Raw genomic sequence first — 14,977 nt, 5'->3', positions numbered from 1 at the left:
ATCAATCCTTTTAAAATCAAGTAGGAATGATCAATCGATCGATCATCGAGTAAAAAATATATTGTACAAACATTCGAATAGATTGGTTTGAACGAAAGGGGAAGATAGCAATAGTCCTACAACTATAACCACCATTATATTGTATGCTTGTTCAGCTTATTTTTATTTAATAAGAAAAAAAGAGGAAACGGACGTGTCGACTAGCCACAATAGAGTTATCTCCCCTATTTTATTCCCCATGATATAAGAAGTTAGCACTTTAATAATATACGGTGGTATGCTACACGTACGTGTTCGCTTAGGTGTCACATAGTTGCTCGAAAGAAAGAGAAAGAAAAATATAAGGATTTGAAAGAAAAATAGAAAGAGAAGATAAGAGCACACTGTGAGATGGTAGTTGTAGTAGTAGTAGAAGGCGACGAGATTCAGGAGATGATGGTGACAGTATTAAGTGTTAGGTAGATGTTCCAAATAGAGGGGGTAGTTTTCTCCGCTGGAAGGTGGTGGAACTGAGAGAGAGAGAGAAAGAGAGAAAGGGAAAGAATATATGGCGGTGGGGTAGACTACCCGGTGTGGGGTTTAATCGGAATCCGGATTTGTAGTGGAAACTTAAGTATGCGACAAGTCACCGACATTTGTTTACGGTCAGAGCTATAGCGGAAGCTGCGAGGGCTGTCTATCTGTCTGTCTGTTTGTCTGATTCTTACTCTAGCCTTCCTTCTAACTCTTCTAAATCTTTATTTTTCTCATCGGTTAGTGTAAAACCACTTGTTACTACATTTTTTCTCTACTTTTAATTATTTGAAGTGAATACTTCTTTAAAATGGGAGTGATCTGAAAAGTAAATAAACCCGGTCAGTCAGGAAACGGAGCTATGGAACGAAGCTATGAAATAACTGCTATACTAAATAAATAATGAGAGAAAAAGACACAAACATATAGGATTTAGCTTGCGAGAGAATGAGACAGACTTAGCTAAACAATTTCTCCAATCCTCGGTCTCCTCTTTATGCTTTGCTTCGTAGTTATCGCTCCTGGTTGTATATGTTTATTTGTGTATGCGACTGCCTTCTAAAAAGCGTAGACACATATTGTTTCGATACTCGAAATGTTTGTAGGAAGGAGCGATAAAAGGTTAGAAGATTAAACAGAGATAAGACCGTTGGTATGCGAATAAAGTATAAGGTCGAACCGAACAGACGGTCGAAATAAAGAGAGAAGGTGCGTTGTATGTTTTTTTTTACCAAACGTGTCTTTTTATTTGTAATTGAATGTTTCTAATTTAATAAAACATTATTAATAATTTATTTATTTCCTAAATATTAAATTTAACAATTATGAAATATATAAAATATAATAATTTTATTGTTTGCAATATTTTACGAAAAAATGAACTGATTTTCAGATACATCAGAGGTACTCATAAATATCGAAAGACATGTTTTATAATTATAATGTTTCCGTAATTAGAAAACCTATACTAATTTTTCAAAAAATAGAAATGTTTTTAAATAGAAGAAAGAATACACGTGAAAAAAAAACAAATAAAACTTATCTACTTTATTTTTTCAATAAAAATACATTATTATAACTTATTTTACAAATATAGAAAAAAAATAAAGTAAACAAATTTTTAAAAAAATTTCTAATATTATAAAATAAAACTTTAAAAATGATAAGTAGATATTAAAATTGCTGTAATTCAAAACCCGATGAAACGAAAAAAATACAACCAGAATTTTTCCCTTCTCTTAAAGCATCTTCAGGTATTAGTTGAAACACAAAAAGAAGTACTTGAGTGTGTTGATTCATAATAAAAGTATTTTACATTTACGGAAAGTGTGAAAAGTGTAAAAGAAAAAAATTTATCTAACTGAGTTTCAAAAAAATATATATTTACTTGGGTTAGGACAGCGTATTTTTTTGTCGAAAAATATTTTACAATTTTTGTTTTTATCTATGGCTATCGCGGAAGGGTAAGCAGCGTGCGTTGGTACAGTTTGGGAAAGCAAAAATTAAATAAGTGTATAGGAGATTAATAGAGGGAAAAAGCAGAGAAAAGTGAAGTCGGAAAAGAGCTCAGTGCAAAGAGATAATAGGAGTGGAAATTGGATAGAAGTAGAGGTAAAAAAGGAGTGAAGTGTAAAAGGTAGTTGAGGTTAGAGTGCGTAGAGAAAAGAAAAGCGTATCAAGATAGGAGCGCTAAACAACGACGGCGGAAAGGAGAGTGGTTTGAGGGAAAGTGAGATAAGACGGTCGATAAAGACGGGCTCTGACGGAAGCGTAGAAGTTGCAGGTGTGGATACGGAGGAAAAGAAGAAGGATAGAGGAAGACCGAACAGGGCGCTGACCTGGTCTAGGCACAGATCAGGTAGTACAGGAGACATAAGAGAGATAATTTCGAGAAGAAGAGAATTGAATTAACCAGAGGAGATAGAGAAGGTGACAAAAAAAAGTACAGGGCAAACGGCCTGTACTTACGGCCTTATATGACAGAGGAGAATAGGAACTAGGAGGCCAGAAGATAAAGAAGAGAAACAAGAAGAGGCAAGAAGGAGGCGGGAAAAAATAGATGAGAAAAAGTATAGAGACAAAGGAAGGGAGAAGGGAGAGAATAACGGCATGGAATGTCGCCGGTATAAAGAACAAGGAGAAGGATTTTTGGGAATACTTGAAGAAATTAGATGTATTAGGACTGCAGGAGACATAGTTAGACAAGAAGGGGTGGGAGAAGACGGAAGAATTATTCCCAAGAAATTACAATTGGATAGTGCAAGAGGCGAGGAAGGACAAAATGAAAGGTAGATAAAAGGGTGGAATGATAGCCGGAGTAAGAAAGGACTTAGAGATTGTGAAAGCAGAGGCAGGCAAGAAGGGAATGATACAGCTTCAGATAAGGATGGCAGAAAAAGAAATTGGTAACATAATAATTGTGTACAAAACGAGGTGAGAGAGAGAAAAGCTGAGAGAAGGGAAGGAATGCATAGAAAGGAATGAAGGAAAGAGGTTGCTAATAAGTGGTAATTCCAACGCAAGGATTTCGGGTTAAGGTGGAACATGCTGGATGGGGAAAGAGGAGAAAAGAAAATCAAAGGGCAGGTTGGTAAGCGCACAGGGGCATAAATTGCTGTAGATAATAGCAGAAAACAGTCTAGGTATACTGAACGGAAGTAAGAAAAATGATGAAAAAAGGAATGGACTTTTGTAAGCAAAATAGGAAGCAGCGTTATAGACTATGCGATAACGGATGAAGAAACATGGGATAAGATAGAGAAAATGCTGATAAGAAAGAGAACAGAATCGGATTAAATGCTGATCGAAATAAGGATATGGAAAAAATTGTGGATAGCCTAGAGGAATTAAGGAAAAAGGAGAGGATTGAAATAGAAAACTGGTCTGAGAAGAGAATAAAAAACTTTAGAGAAAAGATAGAATTTGTAAAGTTTGATAAAGAAGGAGTGCAGGAAGAGTTAGTAGAATCGGTAGAGAAAATAAAGAGTGGAGTAACCAAAAAGAGAATAGAATAAGGTAAAGGGGGAGAGGAAAGGAAGAAATGGTGGGACATGGAGTGTAGAGAATGTAAAACGAGCCTGAATAAAAAAACTCAGAGGATTTCAGGAGGGAAAAGTTGAACGGATGGAATATGTCGAGGAAAGGAAAAGACACAAGAGAAAAGGCAAAGATAAGGAGGAGGCATATAGGCAAACAGACATTAGGAAGATTATGGAAATAAAGGATGAGAAGGAGATTTTGGGATACATGAGAAGAGAAAGAGGTAAAAGAAAAAAGATAGTAGAGAAAATAACAACGTAGGAATAGAAGCAACACTTTATGAAGCAATATGAAGGTGCGGATAAGAAAAGACGACAGGAGAGAGGGATAAAGATAGTAGGAGAGGATACGAGGAAAATAGAGATAGGCGAAGTGGAACAAGTAATAAGGAAAATGAAGAAAAAGAAGAGTCCGCGTGTAGATGGGGTAAGAAATGAAGCGTGGATATATGCGGGTAGCGAGGTTAAGGAGAAATTAGGAAAAATGATAAACGATATATGGAAAGGTAAAGAGTTCCCACAAGAATGGAAAGAAGGAATAGTATGTCTAATTTTCAAGAAGGGAGATAGAAAAGAAGTAAGTAACTACAGACGAGTGACGTTAATATGTACAGCATACAAGATATATGCAGCGATAGTGGAAAAGAGATTAATTGATGAAGCAGATAGGTTAAAATTAATTTCAGTAACACAATCAGGATTCAAAATAAGTAGAAGTGAAGTAGATAATATATATATTTTGAAGACGGCAGTTGAAAAGGCAATAAACAAAGAGAAAGGAAAGCTTTTTGTAATGTATGTAGATCTGAAAGCAGCCTTTGACGGGGTAAATAATAAGAAATTGATGGACTATTTGAAGAAAAAGATAGTGGTTAAAGACATAATTTACGACGTAGGGAAGATATATGAAGAAACGAAGAGCAAGGTAAGAGTAGGGAATATGATATCAGAGGAATTTTGGACTGAAAAAGGTGTGTGGCAGAAGTGCCTATTGAGTCCACTCTTGTTTATTATATTCATTGCAGACATAGAGGAATATTTACGGAGAGGACAGGAGGAAGGAATAACGATAGAAGGGAAGAGGATATACACATTGGCGTATGAAGATGATCTGGCAATAATAGCGCAGACGGAGAAGGAACTAGAAAAAATGATGGAAAGTTTGGGGAGATATTATAAGAGGAAGGATCTGGAAGTAAACACAGAAAAAGCGAAAGTGATGATGTTCAGTAAGGGAAGGAGCAAAAAGAAAAGAGAATGGTCATATTATAGGAAAGAAATAGAAGATGTAAGCGAATTCAAATATCTAGGATAAACGTTTAGATATAACAACAAGGAAGAGTCGCACATTTAGGACCTAAGAAGGAGAGCAGCAGCAGCTATGGTACAAGTATGGAGCATTAAAGAGAGGAAATTGGAGAAAATTGGAGAGAGAAGTCAAAAATTGGTGGAGACTTTAGTAGGAGAATGATAATGTTCAATTTAATGGTGAAGAGTATATTCATGTATGCAGTGTAAATTTGGTGGTAAGAGGAGAGGAAGGAGTTTGAAAGAATACAGGAGAGGTACTCAAAGAATATACTAGGATAAGATTTAAGTGTACTAGGATATATGATAAGGGAGGAAACGAAGGTGGAAAGGATAGCAGTGAGCAGGTCTAAGGGTGATTAAGTATGAAGAAAAGATTAAGAGGGCGGAAAATGAACTTTTAGGACTTTGTAGGAGAGAGATGGATAAGGAGAAATGGGAGGAAACATGAATGGGTAGAATGAGAGGAAAAAAAGTACGAAAGAGCAGGACTAAATAGATGGGAACCAGAGGCAAGAGATGATAATGAACAGAATGTGGCAGAAATATGGAGAAATAAAGTGAAAGAAGAGGAAAGAAAGGAAAGGGATAAAAGGATAGAAGAATCAAAGTACAACAGGGAATATAGAAGATTGAGTACAGAAGGGCTACCAAAATACCTGCAAGAAAAAAGTAAAAGGAAAAAATTTAAAATGATGGCAAGATTTAGATTAGGGAATGAATGGAGGGCAAGCTGATATATTATAAAAGATTATGAGAAGATTATTTGCAGATTATGTAGGATAGAAAAAGAAACAAGAATGCATGAAATGAGGGAATGTTATTTTTCGGAAACGGAATAGAGGATAGCAGTGTTGATGGGAGAGGAAGAAAAGGAAATCTGAATGGATGAAAGAATTTTGTAGAAGGAGAGAGCGGGGTTAAGAGGAAGTTGTAGTAAGAAGGTGTTAATATGAGTGTACTTTTGTATAGGTTTATTTGTAAAAATGTATTATAATAAAACAGGTCGACGCACCCTATGTATCCCGAAAGGGTAGCATTATTCTGAATAAAAAAAAATTTATGGCTATCGCAATTAGAATTTCATTTTTATTGCTTGAATCAGAAAAATTGTACTTTTTATCTGCTATTCCACCCAGAGGCCATACCGGTGATCTTTATTATATATGGTAATAATATTATAATAAATAAATCTAACAATTATCTTACTCTTGAAACTGTGCTTTCGTCTCATTCTCCCGAAACTTAGATTTTGGAAGGTTTCACTTCTAACAAGTGTGATCTTTCTCTGCACTTTTTTCTCTTTCTCTTTCTTTTTGTTTATCACTTGTTATTAGAAAACGTTTAGTTTTGAATGGAGGTTAGATATAGTGAGCTCTCGAGCCACGTGGCTTTGGTTCTAAGTTAGTGCGTTAAATTAACGAATTCAAATCATCCTTCTTTCGTTTCGTTTGTTTATGATTTTATTTTTTTAGTAATCATAATCACACTTGACTATACTCGTGAAGAGTTAAAACTTTTTTTTCTTTGTTTTCGAAAAAGGGGTAGGATTTACGTTCATTAATTCTTCTATCTATCGTGTGCGATTTATTAGACATTTCAGCAGTGTTCGCTGAATATTCCGTTTTACGATTATCGAAAATGGATCGTCTTTATTTTCTTTTCTTTCGGGGGAAAAAATTTTTTTGTGAATAATAGGGTTACATGGTTTTCATCCAATCCCCTCCTTTCCTCCCTTGGTATACTTTTTCGTCTTACAGCTTTTTGACCGAACAGTATGACAGTAAACGAGAGATATCGTTGAACGAGAATAAAAGAATCGTCGATGATTCGTTTTATTTTCTCTTTTTTTTTTATTTATGAAAAACGAGGGAATAAAAAAAATAATGTGTGCAGATCACACGTTTTAGAAGTGAAACCTCCCAAAATCTAAGTTTCGGGAGAATGAGACGAATGCACAGTTTCAAGAGTTAGATAATTGTAGGATTTATTTATTATAATAATATTACCATATATAATAAAGGTCACCGGTATGATTAGTGAGTGGAATAGCCGATAAAAAGTACACTTTTCCAAATTTAAGAAATAAAAATGGAATGCTTAATGCGATAGTTATAAATAGACACCAAAATGGTAGAATGTTTATCAAAGGAAATATAATTCGTCAGAAATTAGGTAAATATAAATAATTCTTTTTTTTTGAAACTCAGATAGAAAATTTTTTTTTGTTAATATGTTTTTCAATTTCAAGTTTTCATCTACATTCATGAGCAAACATTTTACGATAGACGAAATAAAGACATTACAAAAAATATATGGAAAATACTGCTGGACTGAACAAAGTTTCTGATAAAATGCAATAAGAGATCTAATAAAGATATTATCTGAAAATGTTTTTTCAACTGTGTAGCCTTCGCCACACTGTAAGACCCTTATTATTTATAACATCTTTCGTCTTTATTCTTTGGACCACAAACTTATCTTTCTAAATACTCCCGACCAAATAAAGATCTGAAAAACGAAAAATCTAAAGAACGCATTGAATCGTATTGCTCTCTTAGTTCATCGAACTGTGTTGAAAACGAGTCTCGAGTTTTGGACACGTGGTAAACTCCTCCAATGCACGCTAGGCGTTCAGCCTGTCAAAAATGTTTTTATTTGATTATAAAATTAACATAAATATCTTTATTACGTAAACATTATAACTATTAATATAATTTTTTGTATTCCTAGGTCAATACAAGTCTTTGTATATTTTTTATAAAAACATGTAAATATGAAATTCAATAGGCTTGTTTAAATCCTAATGAATCGAATATATTCTATGAGAAGGAAAAGAAAAATGTAACAGTAATTTACTTTCTTCTGAATGGAGTTTGTCATCTGTTTCTAATGTTTTCTACAGTGTTGTCTAATATTTTTTCTCTGATGTATTTTGTAATTTTTTAATATACAGAGTTAGATGTCTATAACAAAAGGATTTCAAAAGTGAGTAGGAATGATGACATCACGGCCATATTCTTTGCAAAACTATAGGCATGAATATTATCGAACTAATAATAAAGATTAGGAATACAGATCAAATTTCAACGGACTTTCTCTGTTTTTTATAATTCTGTTCTCATGCAAACGATCCAACCTTGGAATGTAGGTAGCTGACATAAACTAATATTTCAAAATTTTACCCATGAAGATAGAACATTGAGGATAATTTTAGAAAGGAATCTGAAAGAAATAAGATACGAAGACTGCGGATGGAAGGATCGTGCTCATGGACGGGAACAATAGCGGGATTTAGTATTAGCGACAATGAACTTTCGAGTTCCTAACGCCAATTAATAATAATAATAATAATGATAGAATATCGAATGCACTAGTCATAAATACAAACGAGGAATTCTATAATGTTTGTCCGTGGAATGATTCTCTTTCTTTTAACCTAAGTAAATATAAAATATTTTTTTATGAAACTCAGATAGTTCAATTTTTTTCTATTAAACTTTTTACACTTCTTGTGTATGTGAAATATCTTTATCATGGATTAACATACGCAAGTATTTATTTTTGTTTTGCAACTTATACCTGTAGATGCTGTAAAAAAAGAGAACAATTCTGATCGTATTTTTTTCGTTTCATCGGGTTTTAAATTACAACGATTTTAATATTTACTTATAATTTCCGTTGTTTTATTTTATAATATTAAAAAATTTTAATAAAATTTATTTTCTATATTTTTTTCTATACTTGTAAATTAAGTTAAATTAATGTATTTTCATTGGAAATATAAAGTAGAAAAGGTTTATTTGATTTTGTCACGTGTCTTGTTTCTTCTATGTAAAAACTTTTCTATTTTATGGTAAAGTTAGTATAAATTTCCTAAATACGCAAACATTATAATAAAAACATGTCTTCGGATATTTGTAAGAAAAATATCCTACAATGTTGTCTATTTCTTTTTCTCTAATGTATCTAATAATAATTTCATTTTTTTGTAAAATATTGCTGACAATACAATTATTATATTCTATATATTTCATACTTTTTAATTACAATATTTTCAAAATAATTAATTTAATTATAATTTTTCAATAAAACCGAAACATTTTTAAATAGAAAAAAAGACACGTTTGGTAAAAAAAAGCAGACTACGCAACTTCTTTCTTTATTTAGATCGTTGGTTCGTTTAGAAGTTATACCTTATTCGCATACCTACGTGCTTATCTCTGTTTATTCTTCAATCATTTTATCGCTCTTACCTACAATCATTTCGAGTATCGGAATAATATGTGTCCACACTTTGTAGTATGCAGTCGCATACAAACACAAACATATACAAGCAGGAGCGATAACTACGAAGCGTAGCATAAAGAGGAGACAGAGAATAGGAAATACTGAATACCTATATTACGTTTCATTCTCAAAAGAGGCAGGCTAAATCCTACATGATTATCTCTATTTCTCTCTTCATTTAGTATTGTAGCTATTTCGTAGCTCCGTTACGTAGCGCTTAAATGATCCCTTCCCCATAAAAAATACACAAATGTTCGCGATTCTAAGAATAAACCTAAAAGAATAGAAAAACAATTTTGACTGAATATAAAAAAATATTTCAAGGTATATTATAGATGTAAAAAGACAAAATAAAATTTATGATTTTGTCTGCACGTTAAAGAATCTTTTGATTATTTTGAGTACTCTTGAATGAATTTGCTTCTTTTTAACGAGCTCATACATTCATTCCTAGACCCCTTTTCCACTACACACAAAAAAACAAAAACGCGATGATAGAAATTGAATATAAAAAAAAGGAAAAAAAAATCTTGAACTTAAGTTAGAAAAATATTTCTTTATAAAAGTATACTTAATTAAAAAAAAATTTTTTTTTTAAATAATCTCCTTAGTAAATTTTAGAAATAAATATCTTAGTTTTCACCCTGCTTTTTAGACGAAAAATCGTATATTTACAGGAGTAAAAAAAAACTTCAGAATTTCTAAAAATTGGAATATATCTTTTGATTATTCGTATTTATTTTGAATTTCCCCGTATAACATTAGAAGATATATAAATATTTGAAGGTACATTATTCATGTAAAAAGACAAAGAGAAATTTAAGGCTTCGTCCTTATGTTAAATAATCTTTGGATTATACGTTAAAAGGATTAAGGTTTAATAAACTCAAAATATCTTTTTAATTGCAAAAATAAAAAAGGATAAACTTTAACTGATTCAAAAATATGAGAATATTCTTATGATTAAATATTTTACTTTATAAGGCGGTTTATTTTGCAATAGAATTACTACCTGTAATTATATGATATCTACGTACGCACGTGCGTACGTTCATGCGTTCATATACCTGCCTATTTGAATGAGTAAGCAAGTATTTAAAAAAATAAGGGAAGTTTTAAAAGAAGGAAAGAGTATTTTAATAAAATCAACTATTTTTAGAATTATTTATGAAAGTTTATTCTAGAGTAAATGCATTGATTAGTAAGCTACATCAAATTTGTTAATTACGTCCTGTTTGTTCTTATACATGTAGTCTTTTTTATGGTATCGTTTTTGACGCAAATCTTCTTGTTGTAGTTGGAATTGCTGGGACGAGAAAAATCTTTATAATTCAATCTGATTTAATACAGAAAAGTCCAGGTATAGACCAGTTAGTATGTGTTTACTAAATTAAAATCGAAGTTGAGGATGAGATACAAATGCTAAAATCGTTTAAAAACTTCTATTTTTTTTCTAGTATTTGCTGTTGGACAGATCTAAAGGGGTGTTTTTTGTTAAATAATTTTATGAGACTACTGTAATCCATGATCAACTAGTTTGTCAAAGGGCAAATACAAGAAAATGATAGAATTTTTAACATAATTAATAAAATTCTTTTGTTCGCAGGTCAAAGTTATCAAATCGTCTAAGGCCTTATTACATCGTTTTATCAGATCTATGATAGCATTATGATCAATCGGATATCCTAAAAGAAATTGACGGTTAATACAGAATACATGTTGAATAAATCGATGATACTCTATTTGGTGATCTTGTAGTTGTTGTTGAACCTGTTGTTGTTTATACGTAATTAGCATTGCACTCTTTTGTTCCAATCTTTTCCTCTTTAATGCCGGTCCTTCCTCTTCGCTTATCGATTGTAAAGATCCAATAGCTCCCAAAATAGTATTACCGTTTTGAAATTGGGATGACCCGTATCTGCTAAAAGGCAAGCAACCATTTGCGGAATTAGCAGCAGTATCCGCTGCTTGTTTAATCGCTCGTAGCTTTTCTTAGTTTTTGAACCAGCCTCTTAACGTCGACTCTGGTATTTGCAGATCTCGTCCTACTGCCGCCTTGCTTTCACCATCGTTAATTCTTTTAATTGCATAAAGTTTTTCTTCTGTTAGATATTTCCGCTTCGTACTTTTCAATGGTTTCGATGTTGTACCCCTGTTTGAGGGGCTCCTTTCGTTATTCGTACTCTTCTTAATTGTTTGCGAAAACATTGTTTAAAAAAATATCTTTTACTGTTAACTATATATAAATAAATATATAAGTATGTAGATTTATTTATTTACCAACTGAGAGGACAATGTAAAAAACTAAGTAACTAGCAGTTATTTTCTATTCAAACTGCTTGACTGTGCTTTAGTCTTAGTTTCTGTCTTTCTCTTTCTTCAATTTGTTCCTTTTCTGCCTTAAGATCACAAAAAGCAATTACAATTCACCGATGATGGAAAAAAGTGTTCTCAGCAGAACAAAAAAACTCAATTTATATAGACTTCTTGAATTTAAACGAAATAAAAACTCGATAACAGATTTCTCTTAGACTAGTGATCGTTAAGAAATCATTGACCACGAAATTTCTTTGTCGACTGTTTGGCTAATACTATATTGCTCGCGGTGTTCAACTTGAATCTTTATACCAAATATTTCTCAGCAGGGTTTGTCTCCATCTTTACTACTCTATTTTCTATTGGTCAAGTATCCCCACTACATAACACTCTAACCCTATTACAAGTGTAAGTTCTCCCACCAGCTTCAAAGAAATACTCTTACCCTATCGCGAGTCTCAGTAGCTTAGCCCCCACCTATTATCATCGATGAATACAATCTTTTATCTTACTCTATCTTATTCAGCCGCAAGGTTCAGGCCCTCTTTCCCTTTACGACACCGCCCTATTCTAGCACATTAACTCTCCTTTCCTTTTCCTTTTATTTCTCATCATCTCTTACTCTCTCAAACTCTTTCTTCGTCTTTCTCTACAAATACTGCTCTTAAAAAACCACCGAATTGTCGTCTTTGTAATTAAAATATCAAATCTTAACTTTTTTAACAGCCCCTGAATACGATAGGCCCAGTTGTCCATTCACGTGTCTCTCTATATACATTTGCATCTGTTAATTTCTGCTTTTTATGCGAAATCTCTTCCCAACTTTTAATTCTTTCTTTTAAAGCTTAATTTCCTAATTTTTTTTACTGGCTTTATACTTTACACCTTTTAACCTGTTGACGAATTACGATGATATTGATAAGATTAATAAACATATCACAACAATGGTCTAAATAACTTTACTTTCTTCGAGTAGGTATCTGTTATTCTTTTTTTTAAGAGCAAGTATTTTTAATAAAAATGGAAAAGGTTTAAATCGTTTGTTTTCTAACAAATTTTTGAGATACTATTATTAGTAGTTTCTATTTTCAAATAATCGATTGTATGTTCGACAACTGTTTTTTTTTAACTTTGAATTTACAGATAATTTAAATTATTAAACATTTGAATTAATACGACTTTTTTATTTTTTTTCATTTGTAGAAATATGTGGATTAAGTTACCGTCGAAGAAGATCGTTTAAAAGTATCTAAGTTCTGTATAAAAGAAATATTATTTTAATTTTATTAATAATTAATTATTATATATATTAAATAATTTTAATTTTATTTATAAAGAATACATTGTATTTTTCCATGTCATGTCCAACAAATATGTTTGTCTTTATTGCTTTTGAACACGCATTCCTAGACACAGTTCTCTCTTCACATATATAAACATAGCTGCGATTTGACAAATTGTTTAGAATTAAAAAGTAAGAATCTAAAAAATAACTGTAGAAATATAAAAAAAATTATATTCTACCTTATCCGTTTAAAAGGAAAAAGAGAAATTTAAGACCTCGTCGGCATAATAAAGAATCTTTTAAAGATTCTGAGTATGCTTAAAAGATTTTGATTTTTCTTAATACGTTCTAACATACATTCTTAGATCCCTTTTTCACTACACACACATTAAAAAAAAAACAAGATTCTAGAAATTGATTTTTAAAAAAAGATAAATAAATCTTACGCCTTAGCTTGCAAAATATTTCATTATAAAAATCAATACATTAGGGAATTAATTTTTTTCCTTTAAATACTCTCCTAATTATAATTTATAAAGAAATATACAGGTTCTCACAACGCTTAATGGACGGAAAGATCAAAGAAATAAACAGCTTTTTTTCAAATAAATAAAAGAAAGTAATATTATCTTGGAACTTAAGAACATCCTTTGATGATTGTTAGTTATTTCAAATTAACGCGTTTAAACTTGACGCGTTCAGATACAAAAATACAATAACTTTTCTGAAAATATTAAAAGAGCCGCGATTTAAGAAATACATCTAAAAGATTGGAAAACCATCTTTGAATGAATATAGACAAATACTTTAGGGAACATTTTTCATGTCAGAAAAAAGAGAGATTTATGACATCGTCCGACTATTAAATAATCTATTCATGATTCTGAATAATCTCTATTAAATTCGTTTATGCTTAAAACGTTCGTACACGCATTACAAAAGCACTTTCACCATCACACATATGAAAAGAGCCGCGATGCTAATAAGTGATTAAAAAAAAAAAAGAAAAAAAACGTTGAACTTAACGTAGAAAAATATTTTTTTGGAAACAAATATCCTTTCTGGTAATAAACTTGTTTGTCTAGAATAATATATTCTTTCATATAATATACATTAAAAAAGTAAAATTTTCAGAATGTGGTCTAGACAGAAAGAGTCTTTTTAAAACTTTAATAAATAAAAAAAGCAAATGAAATATTTTGGCCAAATAATAAAGAATATATTGTATTTTTCCGTGTAATCTGCAAAAGATATGTTCTTCTTTATTGCATTTAAACAAGCATTTCTAGACACAGTTCTATCTTAACACATACAAAAGTAGCTGCGATTCTACAAATTGTTAGAAATAAAAAGTAAAAATCTGTGAAGAAATATAAAAAAAATTCTATTGTACCTTATCCGTTCAAAAGGAAAAAGAGAAATTTAAGACCTCGTCGGCATATTAAAGAATCTCTTGATAATTCTGAGTATGCTTAACAGATTTTGATTTTTCTTAATACGTTCTAACATACATCCTTAGATCCCTTTTTCACTACACACACATTAAAAAAAAAAACAAGATTCTAGAAATTGATTTTTAAAAAAAGATAAAGAAATCTTACGCCATTAGCTTGCAAAATATTTCATTATAAAAATCAATACATTAGGGAATTAATTTTTTTCCTTTAAATACCCTCCTATTTATAATTTATAAAGAAATATACAGGTTCTCACAACGCTTAATGGACGGAAAGATCAAAGAAATAAACAGCTTTTTTTCAAATAAATAAAAGAAAGTAATATTATCTTAGAACTTAAGAACATCCTTTGATGATTGTTAGTTATTTCAAATAAACGCGTTTAAACTTGACGCGTTCAGATACAAAAATACAATAACTTTTCTGAAAATATTAAAAGAGCCGCGATTCAAGAAATACATCTAAAAGATTGGAAAACCATCTTTGAATGAATATAGACAAATACTTTAGGGAACATTTTTCATGTCAGAAAAAAGAGAGATTTATGACATCGTCCGACTATTAAATAATCTATTCATGATTCTGAATAATCTCTATTAAATTCGTTTATGCTTAAAACGTTCGTACACGCATTACAAAAGCACTTTCACCATCACACATGTAAGATTTATTTAAATTTAAAAATATAAGTATTTATTATAATAGAACAAATGTTTGTTCTATTAACATATATAATTAAATGTATAATTAAAACTTTCTTCGCGACGTTG

The sequence above is a fragment of the Polistes dominula genome, unplaced genomic scaffold, assembly GCF_049000335.1.
Source record: "Polistes dominula isolate Pdom_NZ unplaced genomic scaffold, Pdom_raw_medaka scaffold_101, whole genome shotgun sequence".
In the NCBI taxonomy this organism is placed as follows: Eukaryota; Metazoa; Arthropoda; class Insecta; order Hymenoptera; family Vespidae; genus Polistes; species Polistes dominula.
Note: the sequence above shows the minus strand (reverse complement) of the source record.